The sequence below is a fragment of the Maniola hyperantus genome, chromosome 5 (assembly GCF_902806685.2).
Source record: "Maniola hyperantus chromosome 5, iAphHyp1.2, whole genome shotgun sequence".
In the NCBI taxonomy this organism is placed as follows: Eukaryota; Metazoa; Arthropoda; class Insecta; order Lepidoptera; family Nymphalidae; genus Maniola; species Maniola hyperantus.
In genome coordinates, this window is record NC_048540.1 from 12,215,601 (window position 1) to 12,230,119 (window position 14,519).

At 34.5% G+C, this 14,519-nt stretch overlaps 1 protein-coding gene and 1 long non-coding RNA gene across 9 annotated transcripts in view; one reads left to right on the forward strand and one right to left on the reverse strand.

The window, feature by feature from the left end:
- The window catches only part of dnc (phosphodiesterase dunce), a 465,943-nt gene that overhangs the window by 209,745 nt on the left and 241,679 nt on the right, over positions 1 to 14,519 (forward strand). The window contains exon 1 of one of the 8 annotated variants that reach the window (XM_069498732.1): positions 3,410 to 3,535. The exons of the other annotated variants lie outside the window; for them this stretch is intronic. The gene's annotated coding sequence lies outside the window, so the exon portion shown is untranslated. Of the gene's footprint in view, positions 1 to 3,409; positions 3,536 to 14,519 lie in introns of those variants that run through there. 8 annotated transcript variants of the gene reach the window in all.
- On the reverse strand, positions 7,672 to 8,215 carry LOC138402332 (uncharacterized). Its single transcript, XR_011236736.1, has 2 exons — positions 8,152 to 8,215; positions 7,672 to 8,086 (listed from the first exon to the last, which is right to left on the reverse strand). It is a non-coding gene; the product is annotated as an uncharacterized lncRNA (long non-coding RNA).

Below are 14,519 nucleotides of genomic sequence, written 5' to 3' on the forward strand. Positions count from 1 at the left end.
GTGCTCTGTTCCGAAATTGCGTCCCTTGTGTGGTACAACTTGAGATTCCGATCGTGCGTCTTTCAAGTTCAAGTAGGTACCTTGAGATTAGGACCGGATTGTGGGACAAGTGTAGACAAATCTTGAAGTATAGATATTTAGTAAGGATACGCTCCTTTTTTGCAAAATCCAGGAGGATTTATTGCAAAACTATTTATGAATACTTATATTTTATTTAAACTTCCGTCCACATAAACTGGTGAGAAAAAAAATCTGACGGGTCACAGTAATGTTAAAATAATGTCGTGATTTATTTATACTTGTCATGATTTTGTAAAGGAATTGTCTAATAAACAGGCTTTTGGTTACTATATTTAGACTCGGCCAGTTATCAAAACTAATAATATTTGACTAACTAGTAATAAAGTAATATTTGAAGGTTTTAATCTTTAGCGTGGCATACAAAAAGCCTTTGTAATTTATGACCTTTGCCTTTGTCTTGAAAAAAGCAACGTGGAGCGACTAAACTTGGTAGAGATTCAAGGTGGAAAGAAGCAGTTGATTGGAGCTTGAGCTAGAGAAGTGATCACAATATCAGCATAATGGACGAAGTACTGTCTTTTTATAACCCGTATTTCTTGCTCTAACTGTGAAATAAGTAAATTATTATTATTTGTTTTTTCATGTGATTCTGTTAACCGTACTAATAATATTATCGTTGGTATTCAGTGAAGTCTGAAAGTTTTCTCATGAATAAATACTGAAATTCATGAAAAACATGCATTATAAGTATAAAGGTAGGTATTTATTACAGTTTCACTGCTAAATCAGTTATCGTGAAGAATTTTCACAATAGATGGTTTGCAATCTGGCTACGGAAATAGGCTTCTTTTTACTGAGAAAAAATATCTTCGTCCACGAGAGGAATTTTCAGAAAACGTGAATGTGGTCGCGTTAAATAACTGGTTATCATTAAATCTCGACAAATATTCGATTGACAGTTGCCAAATAAATACCAGAATAATTAATCACGAATAGTCAAATTCAAATAGGCTTGAATGTTATTATATTAATAAATCTTAGTTATTTAATAATTAATTCATTGACCTATTACCTAAATCAAGTTAGAATTTATACAAGCATAATATTAGAAACAAAGTTTGAATAAATATTTTTGAATTAATTAACAATAGTCTAATGACTTATTAAATGAGACAATAAAATATCAGTAGTGAATTATTTCATAGTATACCGTTCTTAATTTCTTTATCAGCTTATTAAAGACTGACTTGTTTGTCTGTGTTTATGTTTTGATGACCTCCTTGGCGCTGTGGTCTTATTAGTCGGAGGTTCCGGGTTCGATTCGTGGCAGGGGTTAGGTTAGTTCGCTTCCATCTTAGACTGCATCATCACTTACCACCAGGTGAGATTGCAGACAAGGGCTAAATATTCTACGAAGGCTGATACACGAAAGTCACGTGCGTGTATTTTAAATAAAACAGTTAAGGCACTTAAATAAAGGAAAACAATATCTGAAACAAAAGCGAAAGGTTTATTTGTTTAAGTTGCCCCAACTATCAAACTTATAACACCCTACAAATACGCGATAGTGGCAGAGTTTCACTTAAATCCTGTTCGTTTTAAATAAGAAACTTTGTTATGAACGTGACATTGTGTACCCAGCTGAACTAAAATACATATTTATATTTCGTTTATATTATACAGCATACAGGTGAGCGCTCACGTCGACTGACAAATTACTTCTACCTCAGGAATGCTGCTTCAGCTTAAAATGCTGGTCACTAAATTTTTACCTGACTACGGCGAAGCCAAAAAAAAGGGAGGGTTATGATTTTGGTAGTCTATGTATGTATGTTTGTATTTATGTGTGTTCCATTGTAGCGTCTAAACTACTGGGTCGATTTTGATGAATGAAGTGTAAACTAATTCGCTGTTACATCCAAAATTTAATTTTTTTTTGCTATTGTATCGAGTGGGATGTCAAATGAAAGAGGAAAAAAATACTGAGTTCACAAATATAAATATAGTGTACTAATAAAATATATCAAGCGACAGAAGCCCAATCTATATATATAAAAGGAAAAGGTGACTGACTGACTGACTGACTGATCTATCAACGCACAGCTCAAACTGCTCAAACTACTGGACGGATCGGGCTGAAATTTGGCATGCAGATAGCTATTATGACGTAGGCATCCGCTAAGAAAGGATTTTTGAAAATTCAACTCCTAAGGGGGTGAAATAGGGATTTGAAAATTTGTAGTCCACGCGGACGAAGTCGCGAACATACGCTAGTTTTACTATATTATTTCAGCGTTTGTTAAGACGATCGTAGTCTGGTTTTAGTTTTCAATTTTATCTTGTATGTTATGTTTTTAATGGCGCGTTTACTCACTTTGTTTCATTGGCATTTTGATGATCCACCCAGTGCTGGATTGCTGCTGCAATATATTATGCGAACAGTGTATTCACTTCAAACCAGTAGATATCTATTGGATTTCAATTCCAATTTAACAATCCAATCAGTATAACTGGACTGGACTAATCAGGATCAAGCACTGACATTACACCGTAGGCATGTTGAATTCATATTAATTACATGGCGTATCACTCTTGTTCGGTGATAAGTAAAAGACGAAACGCACGAGAATTGAAGAAAGCGCTCTACAAAATGTGATCCAAGTCACTATCTAGATAGTGCCCAATTGTCGTAGTTTTAAGTCTTCGCTTTAGATACGTATGTAACTTGGTTTACACTTGGCTGCAATCAGATCTGTTGGCAAGTTATGATACAGCCGAAGATAGAGCACACCCGTCTAGAATATGCCTATTCATTCTTGTCTTGAAGTGTCTCCTCTACTAAAAGTGGAAGAAAAAACTGATCTACTTATTTTTTCCGCATCTTTAGGATCAAGTTACACAAATAAAAAAAATGTGGTAGTGCCTTTCTTACTAAAGATCCTGCTCATGGTATGATAAATTATTTCTATCAGCTTTGGTTGGTGGTCTACGCGCTTGAAACGTTTTGCTCAACGTTACTGCTACAAATGTGTGGATATAGCCTAAATACCTTCAAAGCATGAGTGAATAGGCATCTTCTAGGAAAGTGCTCTACAACCTATCATCATTGCTCATCGAGCATGATTGTCGTCAAGTGCAAGCAAATCACGTAGTAGGTACAAAATTTAGTGACCTAAATTTAACTGAAAAACAGCTGGTCAGACCTTGTGGTTGTTAAGCCGCCTCTTGCATACTATTGCTGCTCGTGATAACCAACTGTAGTAATAACCTATAGAAAAGATCGTTTGGTTTAACAGGGAGCAATTAAAAGATTGAAATCGTTATCGCAGCAGTGCAACTATGGCATCGTGGTGGCACGGCCGATAAGCGCAAGGCGATGAAAGCGCGGCGGACGGCGGCGGTGGCAGCGGCAGTCATATTCAGTTGGCAATTGCGGCCACACGCGTACTGCGGCCCGCAGCCGCCCGCAAACCGCCGCCGTTTCCGCTCTCGCTCCTGCCGTCTTAACCCTCAGGTAAACACATGCTCCGTACAGCCTCTACACTGTGTTACTCCATCCCGAACCTGACCCTCCAAACGTGTACTCGAACAACAATAAAAACAGCAATAAAATAAATAAAATATCGAAATAAACGTCTATATTGTTTACATAATGTAGTGTGCCCAAGTGAATTTGGATAACGATCAAAATTCAAGATCACTGTTTTCGATGATTATAGGTACGCGTATTTCTGTATCGCAGACAGATATTCTGTCACTAATGACATCTTTTGTCACATGTTGTTGATACGTAACAGCTACGTTGTTACAGTGTGCCTTTTGTTTACGAATAAATTACCTGTGATAATAGTAATAGCAATGCGACTTTGACATTCGCTGTTTGCAACTGACATATTCCAATAAGCTAAATGCCTACACAATCTAACTACAAAACAAACTAAAAAAAGCAAGGTAAATTCCTATCAGTAAATGAACCTCCCTTACAAAAGATAAAATAAAATATCGGAAACTGAACAGACAATTGGAATATTAAAGATCTTTAATTATTTTATTAAAAATATATTCGCAGCTACATCAGTGTTTTATTGGACCACGATACATTGGATTGTAAAGCAAACGTACAAAGTTTAACCTTAAAACTTGTACATACTCGTACTACTATTATACATAATGTTGCTCCATTATTGAAGGAAGTTTCAGCAACTATTACATGCTCTGCTTATCAAAATCAACCTTGAGATGAGCCGCAGTTTAATCTACTTATCAAGATTAATGTCTAGCTGGCAGCATCAATATAACAATCTTAAAGGAACACGCATGGCCTAATTCCATGGGGACGGAAATGAAATCCAGAAAACTTTGATAAACAAGAACTTGTCATCTCAATGGAGGAAGGCAGAAGTTTTTGGCATTGCGAACCAAGTTTGGATATCGAAGAATTTGAGGCAATTTAAATATCTTATCGAACTTCTGAAGTGTCGGCGGCTGAAATGGAGTATACCGCTGTCGTCGTTTATTATACGAGTAAGTTATTTATTGGCGTCATGTGCTCAAATTATTCCATAAAAACTCTTCACTCTTCCGAGATTTTCACTAAAATTTTGTTATGTTCAATTCATAAAAAATCTTCCTAACTTTCTAAATTTCAAATAGGAGATAGGTACGGTACATTAACTTCAACAAATACGTGTTACTTAATTACTCCATAAATGTTTGTATCACATGCTACTGTTTAGTGCAATTACTTAAATAGTTAAAATAACTTTAATGTAATTCTGCACAAAAGTAAACCATAATTATTTAAGTTATTAAGGTTTCAGAAAATTATATGTATATGACCAAAAATTAAACTTAAAATGGAAACGTTAAAGTAGCAAAATATGCATGTTATGTTTTTTAAGTTATGTTTTTATCGTTTATCGTAAAAGGGATATTAAATTTCAAGGTTTCATGAATATTTTGTTATGATGTCGCCATCATAATAAAAATGTTCATTTAACAAAATACCTTCTTCCATCACCTTCGCTCTTTTTGGGACGTCAATTTTAATTTAGCATAACAAAATGATATCAGATTATAATGTGACATAAAATATCCCTGGTTCTGTATTTTTATGGTATAAAGAATAAATAAATATCTTTCTTGCGTACTGACCGACCTTACCTATTGAATTTTCGAAAACGGCAACTGCCGAGTTTCTTGGTGGTTCTTCTCGGTAGGAAGGGCAAAAATTTGGTAGGTGTTTCTGCGTATTGTTAGATATAATTAATTCACATTTTCATAATGAATGGGTACAAAGGTTTATCGAATAGAGCAAGGTTGAGTGGCTTAAACAAAAACTAACAGAATATACTAACTTATTATATTATACCTACTTTGGATATTTGGATATTCACTTGATACTAACTGAACCGTCGCACCTCAGCGTCGCTCAGGTGGAATTTCTGAAAATATTTGCTTAGTGGAAGGCTACGTCACCTATAGGAATAAGTGTAAACTCTCAAGTTTCTTAAAAGGGGAAATCTTAAGATACCTGATTTCATTAGGAAGAGATCGGGTTGTTATGTGGGATTTTTACCCAATAAAACGCCCTCAGCGTAGGTATATTAAGCGGCTCCGGGAACTCTAAAGAAAGTGTGCTGGTCTGGTTTCTCTCTTGCGCGATTACCCATTGGGCAAGTTTAAGACCTAATGGTTTGAGCTGTATGACAATCATTCGAGGTTTTCTTTACAATATAAATTTCATAATATTCAGGACAAATAAATGGTTCCAATAACTGTTAATAAAAGGAAAAATAAAATTTTATTAACTCTAACTCAATAAGATCTGCTCCAGTGGAACTTTGCAAGCTTCCTTGAATCTCTTAGACCTTAATAAAATTAAAATCTATTATTTCTTTCAAACTTTTTATCAATTATTGTAACTCCAAAATAATATGATCTGTTTTTATAAGTATAAGTAAGTGTTCCTGGTTCAAAGTTTTCCAAAAAATATTTTGTGTAATTTGCTATACATAATGTAAGTTTTAATGCTTAAATCCCATTGATCGCCACATGAAATTAAAAAGGAATATGTAGACAATAAAAACGTGGATTATACTACCTATAGGACTCAGGCTAGCAGTCTTTTAAGTTATCAGAGAGAAGTCTAGAATTGGTTTTGAAATCTAACATCAAACCGTTCTATACCTTAATATCAAGACAAATCGTTGCACCAAAGTTATCTTTCTCTTCTTTCTTCTTCTTTTATTTAATATAGTATTTTCTTGTCATCTTATAAAGGTTAATAGTTTATCATATCTATGTTTTTATATGATATAGTGTTGTTGAACCACTTACTTATAATATTCTGATCTTGTCTGACGATGAGTAAGTGATAAGGATACAGTTTAAAATAGAAAGATCTTCCCTTGAACTACTTAAGTATAAAATGTTAGATCAATACCCATTGTCTTATATGGGCCTTTCTCTACTAACAGGAAAATCATTGTCCTAGCATTTTTTTTACTTTGGCTATATTAATGCATAGTTTTATTTATTAAAACACACAATATATAACCTGTTATTTAAGGAGCCAAGCTTAATCAATATTTAGAATCATTATCATTTAATAAATTCGGTCTAAAAGCCATTAAAAACAGTCCTCTGTTATGTCCTAATTCCAGATCGAGTATGATTCGGTTCGGTTTTTATTAGTTGTGTTTAAAAATGTAAAATCTTATAACTCTATAAACATAAAGAATATTGAATGCATGTGAACAAAAAACAATTATAATTTTAGATAATTTTTTAGTACTAAAAACTAGTGTTCGAATTTTGTCCATACATTTTTGAACAGTCCTCTGAACAATTTGAATATATCGCGCCACAAAAATATTAAACACTATTGTGGTTACATTTCCCTTGAAACCGAACGTTAACAGTGTGAAGTTTGCTCGGTCGCCATGCTAAACAAGTCGCCGCCATTTTGCGCAGTGACAACTCCGCGTCTGTGTGGGGGCCACGTTTCTGTAGTGTCGAGTGAACATTCCTCTGGTAAGTCTATTTTACGGTGTTTTATGTGTTGTAATTATATTTATTTAACAAAATAATTGCTCAGTGTGATAATTTATAGCTGTTTCTGTGTTATGAAGTAATATTTAAACTGATACGTGGTATGACATTTTTTACGTAAAAATAACAGTCCTCTGTGCAACAGTCTTCTGGAAATTTATAACACAGAGGACTGTTCAATGTGACAGAGGACTGTTTTATTTGACGTCCGTGTTTATTATTAATATTCTTTATAGTCTGCGCTAACCTACTGCTTGTCGATAGCCTCTTTCTTTCTTACCAATATTGTCACGCTAATTCAGGTCTTTTGTTTTCTATTATTATGGATTTTGGAATATAAAATAATAGTAATTAGTAACGTAAAGTTAACGTAACATACGTGTTTTTAAACCTGTACGTTTTTTTTTAAATATTGAAAGTATGTTTTATTGTTTTAGTATTGCCGCAATGCCACCAAAAAAGAAACCTAAAACCAAAGAAATAAAAGAGCAGAAACGAATTGCAGAAAGATTAAGATATCAACGGCTAAAAAATGACCCTGTAAAAAGAGAGCAATTGAAGGAAAAAGAACGACGAAACTACCAGAGAAAGAAGGACAAAGGTACAAGAAAGCCAGTTAAAGATATGAGTCGACGTGAACACAAAGCTGTGACTAAAGAATGGAGAAAGCACTGTGCTACCTATCGCGCAAAAAAAAAAGCTTTGAAAGAAATTACAAACAATTTTGTACGACAAAATACCCCCGAATCCGAGGGTTCACCTCCTCAAAGTTCTGTCTCTCCATCAATACTAACTATGACCATTCCACGAAGTGATGCAAGTAATGCGAGAAAGCGTAATGCTAGAAAGAAACGTGACAAAATTATAAAGGATAAAGACAAAAAGATCGAGTATTACAAAAAAAAATCAGAGAAGTATAGGAAGAGATTAGAACGTTTGGAAAAAGCTAAGACAAAGGAAAATGTAGACACACCTAACACTAAACTTACCAAAATGTGTGATTCGCCAGAAACTCGCAGAGAACTAGTCAAAAAGGCGCTATTCGGTGAAGTGTTGAATGCACAGCTGAAAGAAAACTACGCTAATTTAAAAACCTGCAAAGAAAAACAAATATTCGGAAAAGTCGTGTCCGGTCAACTAATACACAAGTACAAGTGGTGGCGAAAGTTATGGTGGAAGTGAAAGATAGTGCTATATCTTATAAAACAATTCAGAAGTCAGCGCGTCAATCAGTTTCAGTACCCAAGCTTCGGACTCGTAAAGACAAAATTTCATCTGATTGCATAAATACTGTACAAACCTTCTATGAAAATGATGACAACAGCAGACTTGGCGCAGGAAAACGAGAATGCCTGACCAGAAAAGGGGTTAAAAAACAGAAAAGATATCTATCGGATAGCATCGCAAATTTATACAAGAAGTTTCAAGCTGAACATTTTAAAATAAGCTACACAACGTTTTGTCGTCTACGTCCTTTCTGGGTCATAACACCAAATGTAAACGAACGTGACACGTGCCTCTGCATAAAGCACGCGAACATCGATCTGAAACTGACAGCATTGCACAGGCGAAGAATTTTGACTTACAATAGTCACACTGCACTGCTTGAAAAAACATGTTGTAATCGCTATGACGAGCTATGTTTGTCACGAACCTGCCAACGCTGTATCGACAAGAATCCTGACCTGACTACAGGGAGTTTGATGACAGCAAGCCTATTGAATTTAAAAAATGGATATCCGAGAAACAAACTTACAACGACCCCACGACCAAGAATGCTCGAACAGTTACCAAATACCTAAAGAAAACGTTCACGGTTCGCCCTCGAGAACTAATAGAAGAGCTGCACGAGGATTTGCAAGCCTATTATCAACACGAGAGAAACATTACCCATCAATACAATGCTATCAAGAAATACAAACAAAACCTTACTGGCGAAGACGCTATCATACATATGGATTTTTCAGAAAATTATTGTTCCAAATACGGTCAAGAAATACAAGCATTTCATTTTGGAGGGTCGAGACTTCAGCTAAGTCTTCATACTGTGGTGGTGTATACCAAAAACTCTATCAAGTCTTATTGTACCGTTTCCAAAAATCTCACACATTCACCAGCTGCTATATGGGCACATTTGCGGCCAATCTTTAAAACTCTCACACCTAACATAAAGAGCATCCACTTCGTCAGCGATGGACCCGTAACTCAATACAGAAACAAAACGATGTTTTACATCCTGGCATCAAGGCTTCAACAAGAGGTTTTTAATGTGAAGAAGTTTACGTGGAACTATTCTGAGAGTGGCCATGGCAAAGGGGCCCCTGATGGCATTGGAGCAACCTGCAAGAGGACCGCTGATGCCGTCGTCGCTACAGGAGGTGATATTGATAGCTTGGAATCATTTGTAGAGGCTATTCAACGAAGATGTTCCGCAATTACCTTGTTCACAATCAACGATAAAGCCATCCAAGAATTGACAGACGACCTTCAAAATGAAACAGTTAATTTAAAAAGCTTTAGTGGCACTCTAAAAATACATCAAGTAAAGGCTGAAATATTAAGAAGTCCTCTGGAATCAGCTCCAATTGCCGCTAAACTCATAATGAAAAGTTTAAGTTGCCCTTGTGAAGACGAGTGCCAGCATTTCAATTTAGGAGTGTTACAGTACAAAAACAAGACAAAACTTAACGTAGATGATATTTACACAGACTCTGCAAGTGAAAACATGGACTACTCACAGGATTCCACAATGGAGACCGACGACGACGCTGCACTGGCTGGACCTAGTTCAATCAACCAACAGAATTACACCATCGGTGATTACGTCTTGGTTAAATTTCTAGTAAGAAACACTGAATATTGTTATGCTGCAGTAATCAATAAGATAGACATGGAAGAAGGCGAACTAACAGTAACCTTCTTAAAAATTTGTGATGACAAAGGACACACATTCAGAGTCGATGAAAATGATGTTTCTGATGTGTCCTTTGACCAAGTATTAAAGAAGTTGCCAAACCCAGACATTGCCCTAAAAGGGAAACGAATATTTTATTATTTTAATATACCTGTACCTGTTTTTGAGAAATAAGTCTGCATTGATAAGTAAACAAGGCTGATTCTTAGTACCTAAGCTTAATTTTGATTATAATTATTTTAATTCGTTACTTAGAGAGCTAAACTCGGAATTTGTTCCTGATAATTAGAAGTATTTAATTTCTGTATGTGATACAGTATTCAATAAAGAAGAGAATTTATTTGATTACATTTAATAATTAATATTGTGTTTTTCTTCATATTAACATTGACATAAACTGTTCTCTGGGGTGGAAAAAACAGTCCTCTGGGTGGCGAAACAGTCCTCTGCCGCATTTTTTACAAAATTGCCTATAATTCGAAAAATAAGGAAAAATTACAATGGTTTCTTGTTTATATGTATTTATATTATAACTATCTATCGACTTAACATATTATTTTTTTAATTTTCTAGAAAAATAGGGTTGGGACAACTGTCAATAGACAAGTTTCCAGTTAGTAGAGAAAGGCCCATATAAGGAATGGTAACAGAAGACTAATTACTTGATAGGCAGGCTGTAGGTACAGCTTTGTAGGTTTATTTACTGATAGCTAAGCTTTTTGTAGAATAAATTGTTACTATAAATATTTGCGCTGCATCTTTAATTAGGTAGATCGATCTTTTCCTATACATTTAGGTACATAAGGTAGTGTAGGTACACTATATCACATTAATTTTAATCGTATATATCAAAAGTATCCAATATTTTCCGAGATTATGCTCATAATACATGTAATGTTATAAAACTTATTAATATTGTGTTAACCTATCAAAGTAAAATGCAGATAAATAAGAAAAGAATTTAATTTGCCTAAAAATTCATATTTTTAGGCAAATTAATTATTCAATATACCTACCACAATAATTTCGCATCAGATGCCTAACTGTGATATTTTTAGATACAGTTTAATGTAAATTACGCGATATATTTTATTAGATTACAAGTGCGCTTGACTGAGGTCATAAGATTGTGAATTACCATAATGCAGTCAAAGATAGATAGCGCTAACATGCGATACATAACCTATCATACATCTTGTATGAGAATTTATGAAACCCATATAACAGAATACATAATAGGTATTACATTACATAACATATACATTATACATACCTACAGAGAACAAAGAATAAGCTTAATAGGTTAGGTACTAACCCGTGTTTTTATTTCTGTTGAGGCTCCCATACCAATATTTTGATCACAATTCACATACAAAACTGAAAAGCCGACAATCGTTACAGCTACAAACTGGGGTGGTAAGTTAAGCTGATTTCTAGTAGTTGCATGAGTGCCAGGGTTGGCAATGTTTTAAGCAAATGTTTTGTTTTTTTAACTGTTTTTCCAACCCTGGTGGTAACAAATCGCGGATAAAGTTGATAGTTTCCTGTCTCGAAATAAACGAAATTTGATAGTTTTAAGTTTAGTGATATCGTTTTCTGCATGTAACATGATGAAAAGGTTAGCAATACATTTGGACCTGTCATTTTAATTTTGTACCTACAACAGAATTAGTCACATACTTAAACCAATTTAGAAGTTATAAGTTCAGCAAGGTGTTGAACCCAGGACCACCAACTTACAAAGTTAACATGCACGCCACTGGGTCAGAGCCGTAAGAATGCCTAATCTGTTTATAATGTAAAATAAACGTACTTAAATATTAATATTATGGTCGTCAGAATGGTTGCTATGTTTTGCTACTGTAACAAAGCCGTCTACTTAGCAATGTCAGTATAATGCTCGTGGAATAGTGTTTTGATTTACTCGTACTTAATAGGTACTTTACCTTGTAAGTTAGATATAAGTTACGCACTGGAGTTACATAGCTTAACGATGTATGGGGGATTCAAATTACTGACTGAAAGGTTCGGTTGAAATACCAGCCCGATAGACTAATGTCATAGGTACTTATTCCTAGGACTAATTTTACATGTTGTTCAAGCAGAAAGGGGAGCACTACTTAGCCTAGGTTCTTTTTAAAATTCAAAAGTAGTGGAATAATAAGAATTATCATTTTATTTGAGGTTGAATCATTCGTTAAATTGAGGTAGAAATTATTTGCTTTTTGCATTATTTTAATCTGCATAGATTAAAATAGATAGAGAACCTAATAATATTATTAAATATTATGAAATACTAGTATGTATTAGTATTAGAATATAAAAATATCCCGACTAATATTGTAAAGGCGAAATTGTATGTGTGTGTGTGTGTGTGTGGGTGTGTGTATGTTTGTTACATACATAGGCTACTTTTTATCCGGGAAAATAAAAGAGTTCCCGCGGGATTTTGAAAAACGTAAATCCACGCGGACGAAGTCGCGGGCATCAGCTAGTTCTATATAAATTACCGTAAAAAGGAAAATAATAATATTAATATAATATATTCATTCATCATCATTTCATTCGTCAAAGTAAAGTTGATTTGCAAATAAGTTGACCTTTTTAGAATTTACTTAAGTAAATACACCTACTTAACCTATTTGTATATTTATTTCTGTGAGAAAATGTTGGCGATGTACACCGCACAGGCCTGTAGGTACATAATATACATCAAATGCAAATAAAACGCTCTGTGTCTGTAAGCTCGATAAAATCGCATTCCAAAAATAGAAGATCTCTATATATAAATATATATATATGTAAATGTGTTGCTGATCGCAAATCTCGAGAACAGCTGAACCGATTTCGCTAATTCTTTTTTATAATATTCCTTGAAGTACGAGGATGGTTCGGAAGTTCGCCGGGGCAGCAAGTTGTTCATACAAATAAAGAATAACATGAAAGGAAAAGGTAATACGTAGGAGAAAAGCACTCCTACCTTCTAGGCATTATGACCTGCCTACATCGTTATATTTCGATGCCTGCTTATGTTCACTATCATATGTAATTGGTAATTTTTTTTTCTGTTGTAAAATTTATTTAAATACAAAAGAAAACTATAATTATAGTAGGTACATACAGAAAAAACTTATCACTAAAAAAAAATATACGCCTTCCAAATGGTAATTTATGGGCATTGTGTCCAAAACACTGGCGCTATTTCCTCGCTGAACTGCAACTGGTAATTGGATTATTTAAAAGTTTTATAATTGGGCACTTCACATTATTAGTTCCACCATGGCCGACTATTTTCTTTTTAGTGAGTGTTTTTACGCACGTCATACCCGTCACACCGTCACACCCGGTGGTGGCGTGGTGTTGCCACTATAATTATTTTCTTAAACTAAAATTATTACTTATGATTGTGTCAACAGTAATAAAAGTATTCCCACCACAGGCGCAGCAAATGCTGAGTGGAGTCCATTTTGGTACCACACATCACGCATCTCATTTTGAGTGGTTATTTTATTTATTTATTTTTATGTGGTACCAAATAAACACTTTTTCTTTCTTTCTTTCTAAAAGTATCGTAACATTCGTAACTAGTAAAAACGCGGTGATGTCGCACGAATCAATTTACCAGCGGTCGAGTAGCTGAAACCGCGCGAAAAACTGCGCTACTAAACATTATGATAACGTACCTATAGCACCGCTTCTACAATCTATTTATTTTATTTATCTTTGCATACAATTTATTTTTTAGTTTCTTTGTTTTTTGTCAAGTGTAAGGGTGGTAAATTGGGCGGAATAGAAATATACCCGGATACGGAATAATCTACCACCTTACAAAGATTAGAGGAAAAAAAAATAATTTTACTTACTTGATCTATCTACCTAGTAAAGAATAGAAGCTAGCCGTCGACTCCCTTGTAATGTATATGAGGTGTTATAAATGAAATTTGCTAGATGTTAGGCAAAATTGTTTTTAATGTAACTTTTACCGGGGTCGCTTAATACATAGTGATGGCTAATAATGCTTAGTTATTCTAGCTTAATGCCAAGACTTAATTTAGATACATTAGAATGCCTTAGGTAGATAGTACATAAAATCTATGTTTTAAATTTAAGATGCCATTGGCATGGAATAGACAATGGGGCCGATTCTCTAGTACGCAATCTCTAAACTAAACTAAATTAACAGGTCTAAATCTAGTGCTTTCCTTTTCCGCAAGCAACATTATGAAAGGGATAGCAATAGATTTAGACGTGATATTTTAGTTTAGTTTAGAAATTGTGTACAAAGGAATTAGCCACATTGACACAGTAAAATTCATAAAATTGTTTCAAAATAAAAGCTCAGTAGTAAAGACAGGGTTCTTACTGTACACATACACTAAGAAGGTTCACTAAACTGTTCCAGGATACAAACATTTGCTTACTTGTAGGTGCGAAGACTGCAAGGTAGCTGGACGGCATCGGCCAAGCTCCCAAAACTCGATTTAACTTGATTCTTCACAACCGAAATGTTTCATTACAAAGATTTTCACCA